Source organism: Cyprinus carpio, chromosome A1 (genome assembly GCF_018340385.1).
Source record: "Cyprinus carpio isolate SPL01 chromosome A1, ASM1834038v1, whole genome shotgun sequence".
In the NCBI taxonomy this organism is placed as follows: domain Eukaryota; kingdom Metazoa; phylum Chordata; class Actinopteri; order Cypriniformes; family Cyprinidae; genus Cyprinus; species Cyprinus carpio.
The window spans coordinates 3,310,678-3,338,115 of NC_056572.1; the positions used below are offsets into that span (position 1 = coordinate 3,310,678).

The following is a 27,438-nucleotide window of genomic DNA, read 5'->3' on the forward strand; positions in this document are numbered from 1 at the left end:
ATCTTCAGCGGTTTGTGGCTTTTGTTCAGTTAATTTGTCTGATTTTGATCAGACACTGCAAATAAAACATTTTTAAAATCCTGTTGTTAATATAACATTTTCATTTTCAATGGCATATTATAGACTTTTAACATTTTTGTATAGGTAGCAATATATTATTAAATTGCTTATTATTTCAGGATAATTGGGACAATTTTTTTTGTAGTCGTCTCAATGGCAAAAGTGTCCCCATCCCTGCAGGATTTGAGTATTTCAGTTCTAGACCTTCTTTCTTTTGTTGTTCACTGGGGTGTTTTTAGTAAGAAGCTCAGAAGACTTTATAATGTTATGAAATCTCAGTATTTTTTATTTTTACTTGTTGTAATGCCCTAATAGCAGGAATTGTATTGTATGCTAGAACACTATTTCATAGTGCTGATATGGTCTGTTATCTTTGCTGTTAGCCCAGTATTTCTGATGTGATGTAACATAAAATGATTCCATTTAACTCATCTGTTCCTCCTTCTCCATGTCACTGAGAAACAGAGATGTGTTCACACCGTGCAGCACATGAAATCAGGAAGCATCAACAATCCCTCGGTGGGCTGAGTAGGCAGAGCACGGGAAGTATTTCGCCACAGAGGATTGGGAAAGCCCCGCTTCTCCGCCTGCAATCCGAGGTAGGAGGACTGTCATCTGCTGAGCGTTCACCTTTGATAAAGAGGAAAGAAAAAAGGCGTCGCACTTTATAACGTTCTAAAAACGTACAAGTCGCTCGCTTTGTAGACATGGCTGGCTGCAAATCTGGCAGTGTCACTTTGGAATGGAAATGAGAGACACTTTAAAGAGGAGCACAACACATCATTTCCCAGCGGATGAAGATGTGGGTGTGCAAATCCAGTTGAGATAATGGAGATGCGTTAAACTTGATTCTGACAGTTTATGTGCCCCAGGATATTGGTTTTAAAAAGGGAAACAGAATTTTATCCTATCCTACTTCCCACGTCTATTGTTTTATCCTGAAATGTAACCGAGTTACAGTAAGTATGTTCTGTAAAAGTTTGGAGTAATTAGGTACGAGAATAATTTGGATGTGCATAAACCAAGTGTTAGCACCAAAACAGGCAATTATGATCAAGAACCGGAATAGGACAATAATAACAATAATCAAAAAAAATTCCCACTTTATACAGTTATACAGTTGTGCTTTTGACTGAATTGCTTAGCAACTTTTATAATGGCTATTGTGGTTTATTATTACTATCCAAAAACAATATTTTATATTAATAATAGTAGTATTTAATTATAGTATTTAGGAAACAGTGTGTGTGTGTGTGTGTGTGTGTGCTCGTGATGGTCATTTTAGTTAGTTAAGACTTTAGTGATTTTAGTTAGTAAATACTTTTATATTGAAAGAGATTGAAAACAGGGTTGTAAACAAGCAAGTTCTTTTTACAGCTCGTAAGACACAGCCAACAAACACACTTAGCAGCGCTGTCATCAGAAATCACCCTGAACAGATGAAAGATGTTGCTTTCCTCACCGACATTCAGACTGATGTTTTATTGTGAATATGAGATTGAGCTGAAGAATGAACGCTGTATCAGTAAGCAGTAAGGTACGAGAGGCCGTGCTTTATTGTGAAAAAGGCAGCAAAACACCAGCAGGGGTCACTCATACTTCCTTACATAATAAACAGCTAATGAAACACATATTATATATTGATTGTTTATGTTGCTAAGGGTGTTGCGCAGTGATTCACAGAACCGTTGGGTGAAGGCGTCGTAGCCGTGCTTTATCGTGAATAAAACACAGCTCAGAATTGGGGACTGGAAGTAACCGTTTTATAATACAGTGATACAATAAGATTTCAATGGAGCAACTAAACATTCCTTCATCACTCGTTCTAAAGTAACGTTCTTGAATCCGTGGCGGAAGGAAGTAGTTCTGCATACAAAATGTTTTTAAAGACTCTCTGTGGTTGTTTCTTATTTATTTACACACTTGTGCCGTCGAACTGTTCTATAAACTAAATATCACGAGTAGGCCTACCCATGTGATATTACTCTGTATTGCATAGAGAGAGAGAGAGAGAGAGAGAGAGAGAGAGCATTGTATCTATTTATTAATTTTAAATGTTAATATATACTAGTTGAAGGCACTGTAAAAAGTGACAACTGCAATTGTTAACTTAAAAAAATCTATTTTTATCTGATCAAACATAAAAATTAGTTGGTGCAAATTCACGCATATAGGTTCGTTCATTAATGTTAAACTTTTATAAAGCCAGATGAATTAGATGTTTACTGTTTTTTAGGTTAGCACTTTTTTGGCAGTGCACTCAATATAAAGTGAGCTCTAAGCTCTTTACAAACATATAATTCTCTGCGAGGCACAATGCAGCTCCTTCATAGCAGTGACAGTCACAGTCATGTATTCTGTGCAATGGCTTGCAACCTACAGATCTGCATCTCTCCACTCGCCCATCGGCAAACCTGTCATCACGCGCCCATCCGCTTGCGTGCAAACACACCCGGAGCGCCGCATCCCAGGACGGGCTCCACTGTTGAGCATTTGTCCCCCGTGCATGAGTCTCTGGCTCCATCTGATGACCTTCTAACTGTCTTCAGCAGGCAGTGGGTTTGGATAATGAGGGGATTGATACGAGGGCTCTCTTCCTGTGGGCGATGTGAGGAGAAAGGGGAGCCAGCTGGGTGGAGGGAGCAATGCTTGCCCCATGTGCCTCTGTTTGAATTGTGGGAAAAAAGCAGGGAAGTGATTCCCCTACAGGCTGTATCAGATTTCCCCTGAGAGGATCATGCAGCTCAAATAATGTAAGCCCCTGGCAAACACAGAGAACCTTTTCACTCCTTTGTTTTTGTTTATGCTTATGCATGTGTGCAAAGAGGTGTCCACGGCCATTATCATCTGAAAGTATAAGCATATAAGCATCAAGCGTATAGCTAACAAATACGTACTTTTGTTTCCTTCCACCACGAATCGATGTTCCTTCTAGGGTGTGGAAAGTTTACACAAGAGAAGAGATCAATGGTAAAAATGACTTCCGTATTGAGGGTGGATGGCGAAGGTAGAGCGAAGCATGCCTGGCCTCCTCTCTTAAGTCGAGTGACTCCATTAGCTTGACATTCTCCTCAGTGCCCATAAACAGGAAATACTGTGGCATTTATCGAACAGACAGACAGTCTATGAAAGCTGATGGCCGTCCCAACGGACCAAAACCGGTAGAAGGTTCAATAGCCTCATCATCAACTGCTGCCCTTTGAGTAATTAGACAACTGGAAGGGGTCTGACATCAACCAATACTTACACTGGGGTCACAAGTGTGTTTTTGCAGCTGATTTCAGAAAGGAAGCTGCTTTAATGTCATTGTTTTTCTCGAGCAAATAAAAGAGTCAAGCTGCTGAGTTCATAACTCTTGTACGCAGTTGCTTAGAAGATGGCAACGATGTTTAATCGACTGCATTGAGCTTATTTCATGTAGTATAATCAAAAGAATTCAAAAATGTGTCATAAGATTATGCAAGAAAATCGATTTCACAGCAATTTAACGCTACATCTACAAGCTAGAAGTTGCATCAAACATCAAACGCTGAATTACCGAACCCACGTGACCATGCTAACATATCCATTACTCATAATTCTTTAAAGGTCTATTTTCTCTCTTCTGTTGTTTAATATCAGGGAGCGATGTACAGTAATATCTCATTTAATTAGGGATTTATGCTCTCTAACTACCGGGCATATGGTATTTACTCTGCCATGGCCTTGCACATCAGATGAATATGCATATCCTGGGAGTGTGCAGCTTGTTACCCTGGAACAAATTCTACACAAGTTTAATCCCTGATCTATTATTTACCTCTTGACCAAACATGTGAGTGGGGCTTGTAGGCACTCGGCTTGATCAAAATGACTGCCTTGGGATTTAGGGGCTTCTATTGGTCCAAAGGAGAAGTCTGTCATTTGACTTTCCTCAGCCTTCACTCTTGAGAATCGAGCTCTGTGCGCACTGTGAGGAAAAAAGAAACAAGTCCATAATTAAACATTTATGAGCGCTCTGTTCAGACAGTCTGGGGACACAAGTTTGGGAGATATATAGGAAATCAGTGTCCTCAAATATCTCTAAAGCAAAGTATTTTAGTGATCTGTGGATGTGTGTGTGTGTGTGTGTGTGTGTGTGTGTGTGTGTGTGTGTGTGTGTGTGTGTGTGTGTGTGTGTTTGTGTGTGTTTTGTAGGGGGACTCTCCTTCAAGTGAAATCTAAAAGAGGGCCTGATGAATGTTAGGCAAATATTAAAAACAAGGACAAAATACTGATTCTAACACATTCAAAATCATTGATTCACACAGCGTTACAAATTATAGCTCTGTCCATTGGTCATAAAGTCATTGCTCAAGTCAGTTTAGGACATGATTATACTGTTCAAGAAAACTGCTATGAAAGCCCCATTATTATTATTATTATTATTATTATTATTATTATTATTATTATTATTCAGTTTTCAGTATTTTTTTTAATTCAGAGTCTGTGTAGAAATGTAAAAAAAAAGGAAAGAAAGGGAAAAAAGTGGATTGTTTTGTGTCTGCAGGATTTTTAGACGTTTGTTAACATAGTTCTGTTCATACCATTTATTAAAGCTACAGTCTACAGGGTTTACACCAACAATGCTAGAAAAAATTCCCCTCCTTATTATAGAGCTAATATTCCAGTAACTATATTAGCTTATAATACTCTACTCTTAAAGACAATTTAAACATACTAGAAGATAAAACACTACCAAATGTACTAGAAACTAGAAGACAATTACCCCAAATTACAAAATGATAATATACTAAAATCATCTCTGCTAGAAGATAATGCACTACCAAGTAGCCTACACTAGACTAAAATATATTACCATGTTCCTTTGGACGTAATGCAGCAGTCAGAGAGAGCTGACTATGCAGAAGAAATAGCCGGGAGTGAGTAAGACAGTCAGTTTTCTCTTCCAGGGACAGCCAGAGATTTACCCCCGCTGCTTCAAACTACCCACCCACTTCTGTCCCGCTCCAGTCCCGGCGGAGAGTCCGACACGAGCGGATCTGGAGCAGCGGAACCCGCGCTGGGCTTCTGGATCCACCGAAACAGCTTCTGTTTCAGCAGCGGGCTTCTTTCGCTTTACACGCGAGTGACGAGAGCTAGAACTGCTGCTCTGCGCTTTCTTTTTGCTTTTTAAAATCAGTTGTGTGTCTCTTCTTAACGATAAATGACTGCCGTTGATCTTCTCCCTAATATCATTCTCGGTTCGAAAGTGAGGGGACAAACATAAAGTTTTGAGTGAGTTTAGAGAGATTTGCGTAAAGAAGAGCAGAGGAAGAGGAGCGCGTCCCCCCACATGAGGGCGAGATCCGACTGAACTTCATTCTGCCATTCACACAATATGAAGAAATGGTGAGTCTGAGCGATCGACACATGCACTCTTTACCATAAGCCTCATTAATGACATGAACAAACATTATCCGATGTATAGCGCGCGCTGCGATCAGAACGTCACGCGAACTTTAATAACCACAGAAACCTATCAGTGAGCAATAGACGAACTTAAAGCTGTTAAGCGCTATTCTCTCTCCTAATGACTCAGTTTACTGAAGTTTATCCAAAGTGTTAGTCGGGCATTTTAATTAGAAAATCTACCGCCCTCAGCATATTCACAAACTAAAGTTAAAGAGAAACTGCTTTACCTGGGGATTGCGCTCATCTCGCTCGTGCTTTATTACTCTTAAATAAAACACTCTGTAGGAGTGCACGTCACTTTTGTATAAAAGCAAATGAAATCATAAATATAGAATAAATCAAAATGTTAAGGGTCACGTGAAAATCGTTGACCCTTAACACATTTTAAAATCCATCCATATCATCTGTTCTTTTAGCTCGACTATAACAGACATATATAACGTGCAATAATATAAATTTATGAATATTCCTATGTTGAAAGAATATCCTAAGTATCCTTTATTATAAGCAACTTATGAGTCAAATAAAATCAAATAACTTCACCCAAATGTTTATGAATTATAAGACAAAATGATTCATCCCTCATTTTTTTTTTTTTTTTTTTTTTTTAAAAAAAAAAATACTTTTTTTTTTATGATTTTTTAAATGGCAGCAGTCATCATGATTTATTTTGAATGTATTTTTGTACATTATTCTGCTGAGTAGTACAGTAAATGCAACCATTTAAAAGATAATTTACAGATTCCTCTGCAACCTGTTTGTGACAATTCCAATATTTTAAACTGCTTTTTTTCTTTTTTCTTTTTTTGTATGTGTGAGTTATTGTTTATTGCTTGTTATCATTTTGCTGAAAAGAGAGAAAGTGATTTATAAGGGCAGGTGAACACGGAGGCATTTCAGTTTCAGAGAACGCAGAGACAAGAGGAGATATCGCTGAATATATACAATCGGGGGGAAAAAATCTCCCTGTTCCTCTACTTCATGTTTTATGAGGTTTTTATAAGGTTTTTTTTTTTTTTCCTAATCTCAGCGGCTGTCTGTGACGGGGCACAGTTGTTCAGAAGTGCTGCAGTCAAGAATGACAATTTGCATTCCAAGAGTGTCATTTGATGACTTTTATCTGCACGGCTCCCTTGACTTGTCTGGACACTTAACATTTCATCTGGTCCGTGTCAAGAGTCAAACGCAGTTATGTCCCCTTTTCTCAGTCTCTCTATCCCCCTCTCTTTCTTTCTCTTTGTCTTTCTCAGTCTCATCTCCTCTTTCTTTTCTTAAAAAGAAAAGAAAAGAAAAGAGCGTAGGTTCAGGGCAGGAGTATGGGAGTAATGAGAGGGGTGTGCGAGAGAGAAGGAAGGAGGAGGTGAAATGAAGAGTTGCTTTTCATGTTGCGGCGCAGTCGAAGGCTGAACTTGTCAGCTGTGTGTTGTTGTGATTCTCCAGGGGCCCTGGCAGAGTAAGAGGGTAGATGATGGTTAGACGGTTCAATAAGCGCACGGACAGGTAGCCCTAGTGACGTCCCCCGGAGACATTGTCTTAATGAAGAGCAGGTCCACTTAGCCCTGTGTTCTCTGACCCTCTGCCTACTCTCATACACACACACACACACACACACACACACACCACACACACACACACAGCTCTCTTGAACCTCTCAGTGAGTTGTGTTGGTGACGCATGTAAAATTGTCAGTTTCTGGGTAGAAATCTAGGACTTAATAATATAATAATTAACATTAATAAACAGACAGACTGTTATGTAAAGGGTGGGTCACAACACCTGAGAAACAGTGAGAGCACCCAGCACAGAATGTTAATTAAATTGCTTGTGATGTTAAGTACATTTGTACTGTTAGAAAAGGCCAGCTTTTGAGGCATTTTCATTTCTCCTTTGTCCAGCTGTGGACTCTTATAAAGTACCCTGTAAACAGTGGTAACTTGCAATTGCTACCTTAAAGAGCTATTACTGCCTGATTGAACTCTGTAAAATAATGTTAAAATACATTTATACCTTAAAACATATTTTGTTTGATAGAAAAACTATTAAAGAACAACTACAATTGCACATGCAGATGCAGAGATCATTTCAAAGCTGCTTTATATGGCATTTCATTTTATGTGGCTTCATGGTTTATTTGAATTGTACTCTGTATTTCTAATGCAATGTCACTATGCATAGTCAACAGAAACAAAATATTTAAAAAAAATAATAATAATAAAGTACAGGTGTTTTCCTGAACATCAATTGAATGCAACAAAAAAAATGTATTAAGTACCAGAGAGACATCTCAGAAATTATGCTATTTTTTAGGTTTTGTGTTTTTTCTGCTGTATGCACACAATAAAGTAAGAAACATCGGCAAAGTGTCCAACAAACATACTTTTTAAATTAAAATAGCATATTAGAATTTTTCCACAACAAGAGTCATATTGCTGTGATTCACTGCCAAGGGTATTTTGTTGCAGAATATCTGTAAATGTTGAGGTAAAACAGAAATGCTGCTAGAACTGGATTGATGACCTGAGGAAATGATAGTTTAAGGGTAACCTCTGCTCTCTTAAAGAACTAAGACAATAATTCACTTCTGTTCGTGGAGTGAAGCGCGCTGGGCCGGGGATGTTGTGGATCTACAAGCTCGCACAAACCAGAAGCCCTTGCAGTAACTAAGTACTCAGTGGGGAGGTGTATGATTATTGTGGGTGATTTATTTTTTATACGTATACGGAGGTACTACAGAATAAGATGTTTCACATTGTGTTGTACAGAGTGTGCTGGAAAAAGAGGAAACAATGGGATTTCCAGAAGTGCATTTGTCTCTTAATAAAAAAGAACAGGGATAAACCCGTTTAGCGACCTCGTGAGGTCCGAGGAAAGGTTTGATTAAAACGTGTCACTTCTGACTGAGCTCGGACCGGAGTGCTGAAAGAAATAAGATATGACTAGATAAGTGCTAGGTCTTAAATAAATCCGCCAGAACTGCTCAGAGGCGATGTATGATATACAGTGTACGTTATAAATGCATGTTTTCAGACCCAATATGGGACCTCTCTTCAACTAAGCTAAATAAACAATCATTTTATTATTCAATTTTTATTGTTTATTTTTTCTATATAAGTAAGGCTCTTTGGAGTAAATCGAGCGAGTTAGTAAAGTTAAAGGTCTTAAAATTTTTATATTTATAATTTAAATTATGAAAATACTTTTTTCTTAGTGTTTTTTTTATTATTTTCTGTTTACAGAAAAGGGTTAGGAAACATTTTATTTTTATGTTACAAACTAATTACTATAAAAGTACAGCTTTGAGTTTGTATATACTTTTAAGGTGTGTTGATAAGTATGGTATTGAAAGTGTGTGTGTGTGTGTGTTTAGGTGTGTGTGGAGCGAGGGACAGTGCAGCTTTTGAGCCGTGTCTCTGAGAGCTCTTTCATTGTGACTGTAACATTCCACTAATGCAGTCACAGCAGCGATGCACAAGACGAGACATGCGTCCCCTCCGTCTCATCAGTCGCTCTCTGTCTCGCTCTCTTTCTTTCTGTGACCTTAACATTTATCAGAGAACCCTGTGCAAAATTCCTCTCAGCATCTGTGGAATGGGGGGAGCGAACATGTTCACACACACACACACACACGCGCACACACACACACACACACACACACACGAGCACGTTGTGTTTCCATGTTTGATGGGTTCATTCCAGAGGTGTAATGGTTTTTCTACTGTACAAACTGTATTTTTTATCTCCTAAACCTGCCCCTCACACAAAACTACAGGCACTTTTAAGATTCTCAAAAAAACTTAATTGCTTTGTACCTAAAATCCGATCCATATTATTTTATTATTATGTTTTTCTTCCATGTTGTTTCTTTCTGTCAGTTTTATTAACATCAGCTAGGCCTCTCTGTCTGAGATTGAGGGGAACAATAACAAAAACAGCCCCACTGTCACCGTTATTAGATTCCTGCTTCTTTACCAGGCAACCTCATATTAAAAGAGAGAGAGAGGGAGCGAGAGGGGAAATGAGCGCGCCGTGGATAGAGTTTGCTGAGTGTGTCAAGGACATGTTGCCACATGTTGATAGCACTGAAGAGCAGGGGTGAGGAGGACACAGCGAGGAGGACAGCGTCCTGCTGGAGAAGTTTTACTGCTAACACAAACAGTTAGCGCGGGGAATCCAGTGTTTTAACTGGTGTCATGTACACAAGTGTTTCTCTTTTTTCTTTATGGTTTTAAAAAAAGTAGCAACAAACAGCAATGTACCTCAGCATTGCCAAAAGGTTACTGCTGACTAGAACTGCTTCAACATCACTCAGATCTGTGCTCACTGACTAATTGGGGCACGTATTAGTCTTCTCACCTCAAAGCTTTAACTGCATTTTTTTGCGAAGAGCTCAGACATTTTTTAACTATTTTCATCACTATAAGTCAAAGAAAGATTTTTTATTCTTTTTAATAGGACAGTGTAGATTGTACTGTAGCTCCTATCATAGAACACAAGATTTAATGACATTTAAAGGAAAATTCGGAAGGGCAAAACAACTGATGTATTTATGTAGTGTGTCAACATTATGCCACAAACGCTGTGGACTTATCTTACATTGGAATTTGCATTGGAATAGACCTTGTACTAAGTGAAATAAAAAACAACGTTTTAAAAGCTTTTAACATGACATTACTTTTGGGCCAATATAACGTTCTTAAATCGGTCAGTCCAGTCGACCAGTCCATGAGGCTGTGTTTGGCATTAATGTTAAAAGACTACCGAAGCTACTCCAGTAGAATAATATGCTTTTCTTTAGCACAAGAAAGCCCTCTTGCAGATGTTTCGAGGTACGGTCAGTGCTCATGGACTCCCATGTGATTGCTATTATTTCTCAGAGCCAATTCTGGAGGATGTGGTAGATTTATGACATGGGTTGCATCATTATAACTTATGCCACTTACACAAGCTATTCATCCAGTGATTAAGAACAATCACGTATATCCATAAAACATTAATGATTTGTTAAGCAACTGTTGGTTTCCAATAAATTTCTTGAATTTCCAAACTACAGTAAAGATTAATATCTTACCTGGAAAGCCTTGGGGAGAAATGCAATAAAGCCGTTTTTCTTTATTAGGACTTTTCTCCTGGCCCTCTCTTTCTTTCTCCTTTGCTAGATGCCAGTAACCCAACAGCACCCGAAAGAAAGCAACAGCTCTGGCTCTAGTGAGGATCCTCCCTCCCAATGTTTCCCGCTATGAGACACTTTTTTAATTTCTTTATAGATATATATCTGTGCGCTATAGTGAAGTGAAGGCTGCTAATCGATATTCTCTTATTGGGTTTGTGGTTTTGGTCAAATATCTCTCTTGGTTGTGCCTCAGGTTAGGGGCAGCAGACTAATAAAGCATGTTGTGTCTCAGGGCAGAAGCAGGGATGAGTATGGATTAGTCAGTGTACCCTTCCTGTGACATACAGTACAGCTCGAATCTGGAGCTCTGTCTCTGTATGGAAGGCTTTATTCATGTCCTAATGGAGCAGAGAGTCAGCACATGTCAAACAGAGATGAAGGAGGTCTGCAGAAATGCTCTCCTGCCTGTATGTTTGTCCTTGGTTAAGTCGGATTGCCTGTGGCCAGTCCTGTGTGGCTGGTGTCTGAGGAAACTTATGAAAGGAGCCATTCTATTCAGTAGCTCTGAGCTTAGAGATTAGGACACTGAACTATGCTGTAGAAACCTTTATGTGTGTTTAAAGAGCGCTCATTGTAAAGGGTCCACCGATGTGTATTATTAAATGTTTAGGTAATAAAACACCAAAATGATCTAAGGGGTGTCTTAATAATCTACTGTGATACCTGGATTATTCCTCTGTTCTTTTGAATTCACTCGAATAACAGCTCAGAGAGGGGAAGTGAGACGCAATGAGTGCCACTCGCAAGCCGAGCTGTTATTACAGACTGGAGCACCCTGTCATAAATACTCATAATTAGATGCTTCCAGAGACCTAATAATTTTACCATGTAACACAAAGTATCTTGAGTGGCAGAGTCACTTTCCTCTCTCCTCAGGTTTATTTACTGCTGAAGTGAGCCTGTAGTCTCAGTTTTCTGCTTATACCTGGCTAATGGAAGGGTTTTGGTTAGTACAGTAGCTTGGCTGGTGACACCCTGTATGATTTCCCCTTTCAGCGGTGTCGTCTGAGCAAGCCCTGCGTTCATGTTTTTTCACATGTAAACGCCACTCTGTTTCACTCCAGCGCTTCAGGCCTCTTTTATGAGCCTATGAAAATTTCAGCTGCTTTTTTGACTCGAAGAAAAAAAAAAGTGCTGTAAAAATGCTTGCTTTTTTAGGCCAAAGGACCTTCATCAAATATCATTCAACTTATAGACGGGTCTTTCATACCAATTTATGCCTATTTGCAAGATCCTCATTTCTCAGATCTTGCTGGTCAGGAAGCCCACATTAGAAATGTTAAAGAGCATGTTGGTATGTTAGCATAGTGCCTTTGTAGCTTTCATCCAGCATGTCTTTGTGAATCTTTAGCTAAGGCAGTCCAGGAGTTCCCCCGGCTCCCACATCAAAGCTTCTCGCATCTTCTTTCCGGCCACAGTCCAGCTAGCCTGTAGAGTGCATTAGCTCAGAGCAAATGTAGCATGTTTAGAGTGCCACCCAATAATGCAATGTTCACATTTTGTTACTACACAAAAAAACGCAAAATTCCAATATAACCACAAAAGAAGATGAAGGTAGGTAAACAACAACAAAAAGCATATGGGCAGATCAGAACTTTGTACTCATGTTTGTACAACTTAGCCCAAATTTTCTGCACTTGTGTGTATTTGTGTGCCTGAACTAAACATCGACATGTGCACGTACACCAGCAATTTTCTCCACTGTTTGGTGAGTCCACTGATGGTCATACTCAAGATCTGTGCCGCTGCTTGCTTTTTACTACGCAAAGAAAAAATGGCGATAAAACAGCAGAAGGATAAAGGTGGGAAATAACAAAAACAGATAAATGAATTCAGAAGTATAAAGAAAAAGGAGGTTGTAGTGTTGTATGTCCCAAAACCCGGGTTCATTGTCAGCAGAGTATACTCAGAAAACTTTGAACCCAAATGCGGGACGCAATGATGGGCAAAAAACAAAGCTGCCCCAAGAGATGTTTCCTTTGTCAAGGAATATCAATTCATATGTAACAGTTTTTAGCCTTTTGAGTTGTTCAGATTGTCCATTTTCTTTCCTCCTGTGGTAACCTGACTAGGCCAAGTTCTTCACAAAGTGCTAGAATCTTTCTGGTCCTCTTTCATATCACTGTGGATGCAACACTGTAGTCTCAGAGGCCATTGAGCTCTGAGAGAACTTTAAACCTGTGCTGGTCATCTTGCTCTTCAGCAAGCAGGTCTTTGTGCCCTTAAGCAGGGTTGCAACTGAAAACGACTTGCTACAAAAATACAAATTCTACAGCACACATAATGGGGATACTAAAAACAAACAGCACTTGATGTCTACCTGAATCCTCAGAAACTGAAATGGCACAATAATCCAGTATTCACTGAGGCTCAGCACATTGATAGGTTTTTCAGGCAGGGCTTTTACAAAGAGATTCTGTACAAGTTGTTTTCTGACATTGCATGTGTATTCATTCATTCAACACTGCCAGAGCAAGAGGTATCCTCTTGTAAACCATTGTATTGCATATGGCAGTGGTTCTCAAGTTTTTTTTTTTTTTTAACTTTTAAGCCAGCGACCCTTAACGTAAGATTGACAAGACCACAGCATACACAAACAATAATCAAAACACTTGATTTAAGCCGTTTGCAATATTTTAACTATATTTTTACTATAGATCATTGTTGCTTACTTTTCGATGGGGTTGGGTGTACTTTTTGGGAGCCCAAAAGCTTCAGCCGTGTGCCTGATGGTGGATACAGCTACTTCATTTTTCAACAATCAGACGTGATCTGTATTTATTTTCTATGTATGTAACAGTGGAAAAATTCTGCTCGCACAGATATGTAGATCCAAAAGGAAGCAGTACATCAGTTGCCACACTGGAAAACTCTCTGTATTCATTTGCTAGAATAAAGTTTTTTTATGTTCGATCACTGGACAGCTCCAGCAAAGCACCTTCCAGATTTGTGGGGAGACGAGTCCTACTTTCAGAGAAAATGGTTTCCCGTAGTCCAGTCCACCACAATTCTGGTTGTGTCTCTCTTTTTGGGAAATACTCATTGAATTGTTCCAAAAGGTGATGTGTTCTTTCAGGCTGCTGAGACTCAGTCCACTCTCCTCCAGATTGTCCTCAAGCTCAGGAAACATCTCCACATTACCTTGTTCAACTCGCTCAGCTCATCTTTCCAGTTTTTTCATAAATGTTCAACTTTGTAATTCATTGTCAGGACATTTGTGTTTGGCCCTTGTAAATGAAACAGATTAAGCATGTTTAAGCCTTTCGAATACTCTTGCCCAATAAGCAAGTTTTGACAACCAATCTGGATCTGTCAGGTGGTGGCGATTTCCAATTTTGAGTCTTTCAACAATGAGTGCACTTCTTCATAAAGTCGTGTCCCTCGTGATAACCATTGGACTTTTGGTGTGAAACCAGCGCAATGCTTCGTGCTGTTGAGCCCATCTTGGCTAGTAAGTCTGCTGTTTAATGGACTATGTGATTTAACAATTTTGATTGCACATTTCAGGACACTATAGAGTTCAGAATCAAGTGTTCTGCTGTGTAGCAAGAGACTCGCGGTGAATGATGCAGTGTGGACTTTAGGTGAGAGCCACTGTTCTAAAACCTTTTGCCTTGATCCCTTGTTTTTTACCTACGATTGCACCTGCACCGTCAGGACATACACCAACGCAATCATCCCATAAAAGTCCCATCTCTTTTATTTTGGTGTCCAGCTTGCTGAAAATGTCACTGCCTGTACAAGTCCCCTCCAGTGCTGAGCAGAAAAGCACATCCTCGTGCGGTGTTTTCTGTCATATGTGTATTTTGATGAACGCCAGCAACTGAGCAGAATTAGACACACTCAGCAGATTCGTCCGACCTGTAGTGCATATTTTTTTCCCATTTTATCCTATAATCAATTGACTCTTTATGTCTTTTGCAATATCATGTCCACGGCGAGCGAAAACAGGGACATCATAAGCTCATTGGGCCCAGTAATATTACTAAGGTCTTGATATGGTCTTGGATTGAATTTTTTCGACATTCGCAAGCTCTCTGACAGTTTTTGATGGCAATTTTTTGGAATCCGGTACAAATCTAGTTTACCATATGTAAAAGGCTGAGTCATAGTTGGAATTTTTTATATAGAAAATGTTGTATCTGGAACCCAACATTAGAAAATGTTTTGCGTAGCATTAGAAAAGCTTATTGATACATTGAACAACATTCGGCTACTTCCACAGAAGGTTGACTGGCTTCAGCCTTTTAAAGTGGCTAAACAGAAGACAGCATTCCAACAACAATTCAGACTCAGTGGTTCCACCGAATTCAAGGCAGCATTTGTGTCTCTGTGTTCCAGCTAATGATCTCCCTCCTTCGTGAAATTCATACTGACAAGAAGAGTGCAGACCCAACCAATAAAACATGATACAGTACACAAACGACTTCCTTACAGTCTAGAGGGACGTGATTGCAAACCAAGTGTACATCTGAGAGATCAATTTCTTTTGTAAACCTACAGTAACGGTTCAGAAATGTTCAGCTTTAAATGAGGGTTTCATTTTATTTAGCTGTGCAAAGACCGTAATGGAAATGAAATTTATGATTCCCTGTGACCGACTCTGCGAATCTGCCAGTATGTTGCAATCGGATGAGTCTTTTTATCTTGCTGTCACCTACGAGTTTCCTGTGCCGCCTCTGGCAGCTTTGCAGTCATGGTGACTTTAATGTTGAACTCTTTGTCTCATGGGCAGGCCAGAGGAATTGTACAGTTATGATTTCGTGAACAACACTCACATTATAATCAGTGTAAGGCTTACTTATCCCCTAATCCTTAAGTGGATAAGCTAAGCTTAATGTAGGCTATCAGCAGTATAAATTAGCTCCAATTACATTTTATTGGCCATATAACAACATATCTTTTAGTGGGCTTAAACAGCATTGCACAAAAAGAATGCCGGTGGCAATCTTCACAATCTTTTTCACAACCTCTCTCTCTCTATATATCTGCTAACGTTGCATTTTTTTGTTGTTTAAAAGCTATGCCTTTTTGTCAGTTTGCCTGTGATGCTGTCAAACGTTTCTTGCGGACCAGGTTTGTGCTTGGTTTACTGTGGATCAACCTTGACAATCAGGATGTTTCACTCATGTGCCATGGCTTGACAGCGTGTTCAGCAGTTTGGTCACTGTAGTTCATTTAAAAACCTAGCGAGATGTGCCATGTGGTGCATTGAGGGGTGAACCCAATCCTGGCCTGACAGCAAGATGGTAGCCCCTCCACCTTTTAAGTGATTCTGGAGTATTTCCGGAGACACACAACTGCTTTTGCTTTTGTTTGCTTGCACATTGTGACGTTCTGGGAATTATAGCGTCTCTGTCTCAAAACCCACTGATCTGAATGTTGTGTTTGAACCTTTTGGGGCTTACTGGTGGGAAGCATACGTACTTATGCACAGCTTTTCACTGAGAACAATAAATTTTAAATTCATCAAAACACTCTATTCTGTCTACCGGTGTTTGTGTTCCCACATCTTTCTCATATAGAAAATCAGCCGTGTGCATGTGGTTTGTCCTTGTAGAAAACTGGGATGAGCAGCATGACAGGAATCTTGTCAGTTCTTTATTGGTCACTTGCCAGACAATGAGATCTGGCACACACCACTGGACTTCTCTGATAAATTCTCAACCATGTCGTAAGTTGACTTTGAGTCAGGGTAGAGCCGTATTAGCTCGGCAAGGAGTTGAGATCGCTGCGGGTGTATAATCACCCACCTGCTTTTTGAAAGACTTGGGCTCTGCCTCCAATTAAATTGTCTTTTACTATTGCCCTTTTTCCCCTGGCTACAACTTTCCGCCGTTTTGCAAGAGCTCAAATGTACAGACTGTCACCACTTACGTGTTCTGCAAAAAGATGCCCACTACTGCAGAACATGTTCCGTGGGTTTTACAAACGGAACCGCCCTAATGATCCTAATAAACGTCGCGATCACTTTAAATACAGATTTGTTTTTATTTTTCATTCTGTTTCCCTTTGTTTGTTGATTTGTGTTTTGGCTGTATGCATGCGTGGGCCGTTTGATAAAAAAAATATATTATAAAATATATTATGTGATATCTCAAACTAATTCATATTCTACACTACGATTGTGTATGGTGGAGTCATTTAAGTGGTGTTCTGATGTGGTGTCAGGGTCTGTTTGCTTGTGGTATATGGACTGCCTGAAGTGTATAGATAGACCTCCGTCCTCCGAAGTCGAGGGGGTCAAGGTTCTGCCCATAAAAACAAAGTGGAACACACTTTAAAATGCCAGCGGGATCCCCTCGATGGGAAGGTCTTGGGGTAGTTCGCAAGTGTACTTCTGAAAATTGAAGTGGATTATAGTGTCTATATAAAGAAGCTGTCATACTAGATGATTTTTCTGTCGATTTCAAGCATTTTTTATATAGTCGCTGGAGAATCAGGGAGAGTCAATGCCACTGACTCTTGAAATCTACAGAAAAATTGTCTTGTGTGACACGTGCTTTATACAGACACTTTATGAAAGCTGGTCAATATTCTATAAAAGCAAGAAAAAAATAGCACACAGGAATACTGAGGAGTACACACACACACACACACACACACACACACACACACACAATCTAAATTAACTGGTTTCATTCAACAACAACAAGAACAAATAACTATTTACATTTATTTGTGCCAGCAAAACTAATTTGTATGGGTTATATATGGTAGAAATATCTCTTTAAGGTAACGATTGCAGGTTAACACTTTTTACAGTATACATATGCTTACACGTAAAGCTACTACATATAATCTGCACTTCATCAATTTAAATATTAGTTTCATACCAAAATCAGGGCTTTCCATTCCAGGTTTGCTTTACTCAAAGACCATTATCATTGTAAAGATGCATCTGGAGTGTGTTGTCAAACATATACAACCAGTTTGGCATCTGAGGGTACAATGGTAACATCTGGAAACTATATCTGATATCTCGTCCCTTTCACCAGGGGCACAACAACCTGATGTACAGGGGGTGTGCAACACAAAATTTGTAAAACCAGCCAAATAAATCTGTGTTTACATACTGGGCAGGGATTAGGTTCTTCACATTTTAAGTAGCTGTCGTATGCTTTAACATAAGGCAGATCTACCGCAGAGCCTGAGCTCAAGTAGTCTGCTTGAGCTTAAAGTTCCCCTCCCTTATTCTGTGTGTGTGTGGTTCCGTTTGAAACAACTTCAGCATGCTCCAACACTGGTTATAATAACGTTACAGGGAAGTATCACATAGCAAGTAGCACGGACCAATCATTTGCCCTAGGCTTTTGCAGAAGTTCCAACACTTTTTCCACTAAACCAACAGACAAGGAGTTAGAACTCATCCCCAAGAGTCGAACAGATGTCCGCTAGTGTGCACGCATTCGAGTGCACACAATCATGCTATTTCGACTTGGCTGATGCTTTTTTACAGTTGCCACCACCATCTGGACGGCCCCGAACACATCCCAGACCCCTCTTTTCTCTCTTTTTTCCCCAGCCTGCCTTCCTGCAGTTCATATTTCAGTTTGCTCCCAGGAGCTCGCAGGGCTGTGCCAGCACGAAATTCGCTGAGGCTTTGCAGGAGCCCCTCGGGGCCACACAGAAGGAGTGACAGGGCCGGGAACAAAATCAAGCCCATTTGGCTCCGTGCCCTTCGCGCCTTTAAGGTCTGCTCGGGTCCTCATGGTTGCCTGGTGCCTTTCGCTCTCACCCTCGCTCCCCCTCGTGCCCATCGCACTCTCTCTCTTCTTCTTCCTCTTTCACAACGCTCGTGTCTGTTCTCCAGCGTACGGCCCTCCCGGTCTACTCCCCATGGTGGACCGAGGGTCCAGTCAGTTCATTCGTTGTCCAATCAGAGTTTTTTACTCTCGTTTTCGTGACCAGCGCAACACATCTGGAGCGCATATTCAGGTTATTCCAGTGCCAAAACTAGACAAGATTCCCATGAGATGTCAGTTCCAAATGTTGTAATGATTGGGAGTTATCAATCCGCGAATCTTCTTGCCCCTCAGGGTAGTGGCGGTTGGTGGGTACGGGTTAACGAAAACTAAACACTGGAGCTCTTATGGCGGTAGGGGTGTGAGGGTACTTGGTAAAGATGCATTCGCCCTCACCCGGACACCAGCCTTGAAGCTATAACGGAGTGCTGCCAAAGTTGTGCATTCTTTCCTCGTTTCTCTCGCTCTCTTTATCTCTCTATGTTCCGTCGTTCGGTTTTTGGTGGTTTTTGTCTTCATCCGCACTGGCATATTGCAGGTCCTGGCCTCTCCCCCTGAACATTCCTGTGGCCCCTGTGTGTTTGTGGTGACTGTGACGGCCTGTCAATCAGGTCATTGGTAGGATATGGGCCTCTGGGCGCGGGCTCGCTCCCACCTCGTCCACCATGCTCTTGGGTGAAGCCCCCCTCCCGACTCTCCTCCTCCGAAAACACTCGCCTTCTGAAAATGTGTTTCCTGCAGATGTGTCCATTCAGGTGCATACCTTTGATTGGCTGGCTTCCACAACAAGCAGAGTAATTTGCAGATATATCAGTGGTGTTGTTTTGAGCTCGAGAGTGTGCGAGCTATTTTATCTTCTATGGCTTTTACCAGTAAAAGAGGAACATATTACTTTGGGGCCATTTGTCGGACACATACAAAACTCCCACACAAAAATGTGTTGACGAAAATGTTTTCTCTCCTGTTTGTTCAGAGAAGAAAAAGACCGTATTTTTTGTCAAAAAAATACCTGCCCATTAATACGTATTTGGCTCTGCCCTGGATAGAAATGGTATTGTGCTTAGTTTGAAGTCTTAATATTCATCTTGTGACTCCAAGGGCTACGCGAAAATCAAGGATATTTTCCAACTGTCATGCGCAAGTTACTAGACATCTGAAGTGTTTCTAATGGTCTTAATTACCATTGGCCCAATCAAGGGCCATAGTTGTGCGCCAACAGGCGAACGGCTCGACTGTCAGGTTTGTTTTTTTCGATGCATTTTTCTTTCTTTCTGCCGGCCACACAATTCAGCATACAGACGATAGGAAACTGGACTTTATGCATTCATATTTTGGAAACACGAAAGGGTACCCATGCGAGGGGCGGCGGGAGACATCCTCTCTTCCCAAGTCAGACCTCTTCAGAGATCGTCTCTAGTCTCTTCTTTTTGGCTACCCACTGTCCCATGATACTTTCTTCTAGCATAGCTGAGCTGCAAGCTACACAAAGCCTGTGACCCCCCACCTCCGCCACTTTTCCAGCAATCCATCACTCCCCCTGTTTTCCTTCTGTACCAGTACAGTTTTCGTGGTTGGGGAGAGCTGTGTGTGATATATTCAGGGCAATGGTGTTTCATCATTCACAACACCCATAAGGCCAAGACATAATATTGTACATGGCTTTGTTCCCCAGTCTCTCTTTTCCACCTTAATAAATTATGTAGATTAGGAAAAGTAGAACACATTAGTGCTGATAAGAGGTCTGATGCATCTAGGATGGGGGGGAGTACGGTGGTAGTGAGAGCCTGGCCGATGGGGGGGGGGGGGTCAAAGAGAGGACATGAGCCTGTTTAGTCACACCTTCTCTTCAGTCCTGGCCCATATGTTCAGAAGTGAGGAATAACAGCGGTTGTCCCCAGTTGGAAGAGACTTTGTAGGCCACACTGCCAAATAAAAAAAGAAAGATGATTGTCTGTGGTGGGATGAGAAAACATGGGTCCTCGAATGGTAAGGAAAAAGCCAAAAATGTTACACTGTGGACAGTTAGTGTTTAAACTTAGTTAGGGGCCGGATAGCCTTTGTCTGCTGAGCATGTTGTGTTGCGACACAAATGAGAGACGAGTGGTGGGAATGTGTGTGTTGGGAGGCATGTGTGATGTACAGTGTGTGATATTTATTCAAGAGGGACTCTTGGGAGTCTTCAAGTGCTGGACAAAATGAGATACTGTTCCCTCTCGCCGAGAGCACTCTTTTCTTTCTTTGGAAGTGTTTCAAGACCACCTGAATCCCATTATACACGCAAAGGGGCCAAGCATCAAAAACCGTTATGTTCTTTTTCTCATAACGAATGACATCGAAAACCCTCGGCCTCTCTTTTGTGGGAATTTTTTATTTCTGCATTGTCATAGTGCTGACTGTGAGAGCTCTCTTTAAACTGACACTCATAGTGAAAGAGAAACACAGGGCTCCTTACAATCAGGTGTGACAAGGTTTACTACTCAGAGTCTCAGCATGTGTTGTTCTCCCTCCCGACCTCCTCTGAGACACAACTCGGCAGGGACGATGGGATAGTTTTCTGTCTTAAGAGACTTTCAAAGGCCAATGGTGAGAGGGAAGCATTTGGAAGAAAAGTGAAAGCACTTTTCTTCCTCAAGTAGGATGTTTGTGTGATCTAAGAAATCGGTCAATGCCTGCAGTAAAAACTCAACATACAGTACTGTCAATTAAAAGGCGCTAATGGTACAGCACTATTCCCAGCAGTTCCGGCACCGAGAGCTCTTCGTTTCCTCTGGGGAGTTAGTTAGGTGACAGAACTGCAACATGTTTACCAATCAGCAGCAGCACTCATGGTTCCTAATGAGAGCGAGAATGGAAGGAAAAAAGGAAGAAGAATGAGAGCGAGTCACTGTGAGTCATCTCATTCGTGCATCATCTCATCCAAATGTGTGTGGGGGCGACATACCTGTCTACACAGATGGATATCTCTGACTCGCTGTGGAGGCGCGACTTTGGAAACTCTTGGCAGGTCTAGCAGGGGAAGTCCCCTGGACGACGGATGAGGCAGCGTCTTTGGGGCCTTTTCAAAGGCCGGAGTCGTTAGAAAGGGAGAGGACATGATGAAGAGATCAGGAAATGCCTCCATTTGCATTCCTTAGAAGTCTGATGTGATTTTCTCATGTGGAAGTTTAACAAATTAACAGAGAGAATGAGAGATGGGCCTACTACAGGAGGTTTATATTTGTTCCTTAAAACTGGTGTTCGTAGAAAATTTTTAAAGTGCTAAAAAAAAAAAAAAAAAAAAAAAAAAAACCTTCTGATGCCCTGAGCCAAGGTGATCATGTGTTTGAGCCAAAACTCAGAGAATTTCCCTGCACGGCAAACAGTATTCTTTGGAGCTGATATGTGCCAAAGACAAAAGGAGTATTTTTGGGATTGTGTAGTGTTCCCTCGGTTGAAGGGCTCTCTGTGTGAGGTTTGTTTTGGATAGTGTCCTCACTGCCCTTCCACATACCAGCTGCTGCGATACACCTCTGAGCCCGGTGCAGGGAACACAGAGGGCTCCTACCACGGGTCACTTTATTAATGTGCTCTCTCTCTTGTCTGACATTATTAACCACATCTTGTCTGTACAGGAGAACATTCCTGAGAAGAGCCCCCTAACCTGACATTGTCACCATTTGAATTATTGCCTCATCTTCCCGATCTGATGTCTTTGAGCAGGAATGCGTGCTGGGGGGTTGGGGGTCTAGTGTGCCAGCTGAGCAGTCCACTTCTGTCCACCGTCTTTTCTCTCTTGTTCTCTGAATGGGGGGGGGGGGGGGTCATTGTCGGACAAAGCTTGTAGTTGTAAATAAAATAATTACTCATTTACAACACTGTGTGATGTTGTACTTAAAATTAAATGTTTATTTAATGGTTTATTTATAATGTTCTAATGGTAATAAATAAATAAATAAATAAATAAACCTTCAAAATCAGATGGAAAACAGATGGAAACTTTGTACCACTATGAAATGGCCCAAATAAAATTTCTTAGAAATAACTGATGCATTTATACACTTGGGGGTTGATAATAGAATCTCAAATTGAGTAAATCATTATCAGTGGTTCTTCAATAGTATTCCTAAAATAAAAAAAATTAAACACTGAACTGAACTTTTCACTAATGTCATTTGGAACAGCTTAACTGGGCACTTATTACCCTTCCTAGAAAACATTCCTCTGTCTTGAAAAGAAAACGAAATACAATTCACACTTGTGCTATTTTTTTTTTTTTCATAAATGCAATTATATCATGGTGAACACTTACAAATAAATATAATAATATGACTGATGTCACTATCCTTATGTAAAAATACAAAAATAAAAAGTTAATTGAAAAATCCCAATTAGAAATTTACAAGTACAACTACATTGTAGTTCAACACTGCCACGTAGCAACATTCATATTTTTCTATAAAACTATATTAAAAAAATTGTTGATCAGTTGTGAGCATCTAAATAATGTAATAACCCAGCTAAACTAGTTAAACACTAGACTAGTCAAGGCCATCAAACAAGCTTAAGCCGTTTTTTTTTTTTTTTTTCTTCTTTTTTTCCAGTAGGAAAGAGTGCATAGTCTGGTAATAGGAGAGATGAAACTCTTACAGCTCTTCAGTCTTCATGGATAGAGTGGAAGGAGGGGGCATTAGAGGAAGCAGGGACTGGTTTACATGTATCACTAGTTTGTAGGCAGTGAGAAATCTATTCCACAGGGCTGTGCTGCTCAGAGACACACAGCTGCAGGGGATTAGTGACCCTGAGCGAGTCCAGAAAGCAGGAATGCACCAGCCCCCTCTTAAAGACGCCACCGGAGAAAGAGCTTTGCACTCGTTCAAACACACACACACACACACTCGCGTATACTGAACACCCGAATACCATCACTGTCACATTATTTGTTTTGCAGTTCTTCAGAATTACCCAACAACCTGGGAGGAATGTCCATCCATTTCTCAGCAGTTGTAGAGTTAATGATCCTTCCTGGGTTACCACAACCGAATCTCACTCACCTCAGCTCATTTTTGAATATATACTACATTTAAGCTCATTAACTGTATATGGGTCAAAGGCTTGGCATTACTTTTTTAGCTTGATAATTATTATTTATTTATTTTAAAATAATGATTAAGATGAATAAATTAAGATTACTATTATGGATATTTTTTTTTCTAGATCTTGGACACATTTATATGTAATTGGCTCATACTGATTTGTAAATGTGCAGCTTGAAAATCATCCGATCCTTCCTTTGATAGCTTGATATGTGGTCACCAGTAGCATCTCAGCCGTGTGTTTTTGGTGAGTGTTTTTTTTCTTTTTGAGAAAGAGTGTTTTTTTTTCACAAATTTTTGTAAGAGTTTTTTTTTTTTCTGAGTCTATGTGTATTTTGGCTTAAATTTCAGGCAGCACAGCTAGGAACGGCTTCGATATGTTTGATCCGTCTCCCTGTCTCTGTCCATCTTCTCACGCGTCACTCGTCCTGATTGCTGGAAGTACAGAGCGTTCTACACTGAAGGTGACACGAGTGTCACAAATCGGCCCTTATCCATATCTTCCACCAACTGTGTCTTCTACAACGTCCTCTTGTGTTGTCCCGGCTGACAGACGTGAGAGGAGAGGCACTCATTTCCTCCTAACGTGTTCAGTGGGGCCTTTCTGATGCTCTGAAAGGCCAGAGTTTGGCGTCACTGTAGCATTAGCGTGGCACTAGCTGTCACTCAAACGCGTATGTTAGGATTGCAACTCAATTACCTTTACGCTCCTGCTCCTGCTCTTAACTCACTTCCACCCACTTGAGTCGCAATGCGCTAAAAGGATGCGTTAACCATGCAAGCCCGTCATTAGAGCCTCATGTGCCCACAGCCCCTCACTAGCTCCACCGGACAGCTCTGATGCACATCATCTGGAAGCATTGAATGTCAGAGTAAAATATGCATAATTTGCAGCCATTTTTTCCGCATGCCATTTTGCTCGCTTTCGCGGAACACCTCTCTGTCTCTCTGTGCTCTTTTGATGCTGTTTGCTGGGTAGGACACGATGTCTTTGATTGGTTCGGGAGTGACTCACCCTCTTCAGTTCCCTCCTAACTTTAGTCACACGGTCTTACAAGCTCAGACACCTTGTGAGGGAGGATATAGAGAGGGTGGAGGCCAGGACAGGAGGTTTTGACACACATGCCTTTCATGTCCTCCGTCCTGGGCCCCAGATACGGCTGTCGTTTATTCCAGCACAGGTGATATCAAAGGGCCGTTTGGAATGGAGCTGATTGGCCGTCTCTGCAGATTTTATGAAAAGAGCTTTAATTGCAGACAGACATCTGCTTTTATTCAATCAGCTTTATTGGCTTGAGTCACATTTACTCCACTGCCAGCACTTTGTTGCTCATTAAAAAAGCGAAATAAAACAAGCACTCGAACGAGCCATACACATGTAAATAAATACGAGGGCTGTAACCGTGCATTCATGCGCACTTACACAATAAGATCATTCAAAAGTCCTGAACGCTGAATAATGCAGACGATAACAAGAGCCATAAAAGTGTGCGCGGTGATATTTATAGTGGTAATAACGATGGAGAAATGTAATTTGAGGGTCAGTGGGGGCTCCATTTGACCGTGGACAGGGTCTTCGTGGCCTCCTCGGCAGGAGCACACCGTGAGCATATTGTTCCAGTCCAACATCTGCATTGTTTAATTCGCTGTTTGAGCTCCAAATGATTTGGTGCGAAACCAGGGGAGATGCAAACGCAAGCACACCTCTAAAGGTGGTTGAACAGGAGATTAAACGTTGCAAATCATTTTCTGAAACTGTAATTGAAGCGCTGAGTTCACGGAGCGCTCCTGACCGAACACACTTCATTATCTCCCAGTGTGGCTTCATAATGGAGTCGACGTCCCATCATCCTCTAGCGAGCCGCATACGGTATTAAATAAATGTACGTGTGACAAAATGCCAATTCTGTCGAATTCAAAGTCCACAACAAAATGTTTGCTTATGAAAAAGAACAAAAAGATATCATAAAAGAAATCCGTACGAATCAGGCAGGTTAGCCCCGGTCTTCTGAAGAGATACGATTGCTTTAAATGATGAACAGATTTGATTTAGGCTTTTATTCCTATATAAACACTGATCGACGCACACAGAGCTCATAAAGTACAGTAAACAGAACCTCAGCCATTTGTGCTTGATGCGCTAAACAAACCTCTATCTCTGTGTGTTCATACATGTTCAGTGTGAATAAATTAAACCTGTTCACCATATTTGGATTAAACTGCTTGATTCATTATGTTTACAATCAGGCACAACACACTGGTTCCGTGGACTTTGATTGGAGGGACAGAAATTTCTCGAATGTCATTAAACGAAGAACCAAAGTCTTATGGGCTGAATAACTGATGGAGGATTTTTTAGGTGCACTAACCCTTTCAGAGATCCGATGCAGAGAGAAAAGGTGAGAGTGAAGTTGTGTGTCTAACCAGGGGTGTGACTGCACTCGAGATCAGGAGCTACGCCCATGTACTGAGATGACAGGACACTGATTTTCCTAGTGTTTTTCTGGGATTCTTTTTTATTTTGAACTTTTAGAAATTTAAGAAAGGTCATGTCACAAAGATCAACGTGTGGTTTCTCAAGTTACAAAATGTTCTCGGGGCAGTTCTTGTACTAACGATTTGGAAAAAGGGATGTTATACTACAGGAAGCACCTCTTTTACTGCTGTAGAAGATCTAGCAGAAGTCCTCAACTGCTGAGCCATGAGCCAAAATTTGCTTGTTTTTTCTTGCTTTTTCACATTCATACACATGCCTTCACAAAGTTCAGGGTGTCACTGTGAGCCAGTTAAGTGTAGGCGCTCAGACAGAATACAAATCAGAGTGAAATTAAAATATTAGATAGAAGAATTAAGGAAATGAAGGAAACGCCTCGAGTGGCTAGAGATCGAAGGTTATAGAGAGAGTGGAAAAGGTAAAAAACATACCGAAACAAAAATGTGACTTGAGAGAAAGAGAGAAAAAGTGAGATGTTAATGGTTTGGGCGGCACCCCTGGCGTGCACAGCGCTGGTGTTTCTGCCCAACACCTCCACACGTCTGATCCTCATTCCATCCTCCCAAAACACAGCAGTTCAGCCACTCCTGCAAACCACGGGAAATCTGTGCAGAGAGAGAAATCTGGGAGGAGTGACTGCGAATGTGTGTGTGCTTTTGTGAGTTTAAGGGCATGTTTACTTGCCTCTCCCAGACAACTTGGGGCAAGAAGGAGGGGAGGGCAAAAGGGGCAAAACTTGGCCTTTCTCTCTCTGTGTCTCTGTCTATGTCCCTCTCCCCCTCTCTCTCCTTTACTGATTGTCACCAGGAGAACAGAAAACATTCTCAGGGATTTCCTGCCATTCAAAACAAAAAGCAGGACCCCCCCTTTCCCTAGCGCTCCCCGGTCAGCATGTTAACTCAGCTGAGCGCGAGTGCTGATGGGCTCTTTCCAGGTCAGGGGCGGAAAAAGGCTCCTGAACCCTCCTGATTGCTTGTGCTGCTGCGTGTTGTTCCATAGCATGCCGCTTACTCACCTCCAGTCACACACAGAGAAAGAGTAACGAATAGCAAAACAATAACCTGCGTGAGGCTTTAGAGGGTCGCACTTCCCTTCGTGCTTGGGAGACTGTGTCTTCAGTGGTTCTGCTGCCTGGATCTGTGTGTACTGACAGGTCTGAGAACGTGTACAGAAGTGCAAACACATTCTGTGCAGTTGAGTGTGCGAATGCGTGCCTTAACTCATTACACTGTATAGAGTGTACTGGTACTAATTTGACACATGCCTCTACAACACGAGCTAAGTACACTTACGCTATTGGCAGATCATTTAATTAAGAGCTAAAAGCTCACTTGAGTTTGGTTTCACATTTAGGTCAACACTCTTTGTCCTGTTAGCTTTGTATTTTATATTAATTTATAAAAGATAAAAAAAGCATGTATACAGAGACTTAAATGCATCTCTTGGGGGACAAAATGAAAAATT

General features: G+C 41.0%; 1 long non-coding RNA gene and 1 pseudogene across 2 annotated transcripts; one reads left to right on the forward strand and one right to left on the reverse strand.

Annotated features, from left to right (window-relative positions):
• Positions 1-310: 310 nt before the first annotated feature.
• LOC122146715 lies at positions 311-5,358 on the reverse strand. 2 transcript variants are annotated; one of them, XR_006161234.1, is made up of 3 exons: positions 5,033-5,358; positions 3,860-4,009; positions 311-690 (listed from the first exon to the last, which is right to left on the reverse strand). It is a non-coding gene; the product is annotated as an uncharacterized LOC122146715 (long non-coding RNA). The 2 variants fall into 2 exon arrangements; XR_006161236.1 differs by lacking the exon at positions 311-690 and adding an exon at positions 2,424-2,724.
• Positions 5,359-23,690: 18,332 nt separating this feature from the next.
• LOC109071461 overlaps positions 23,691-27,438 on the forward strand; it is a 129,557-nt pseudogene continuing 125,809 nt past the window's right edge.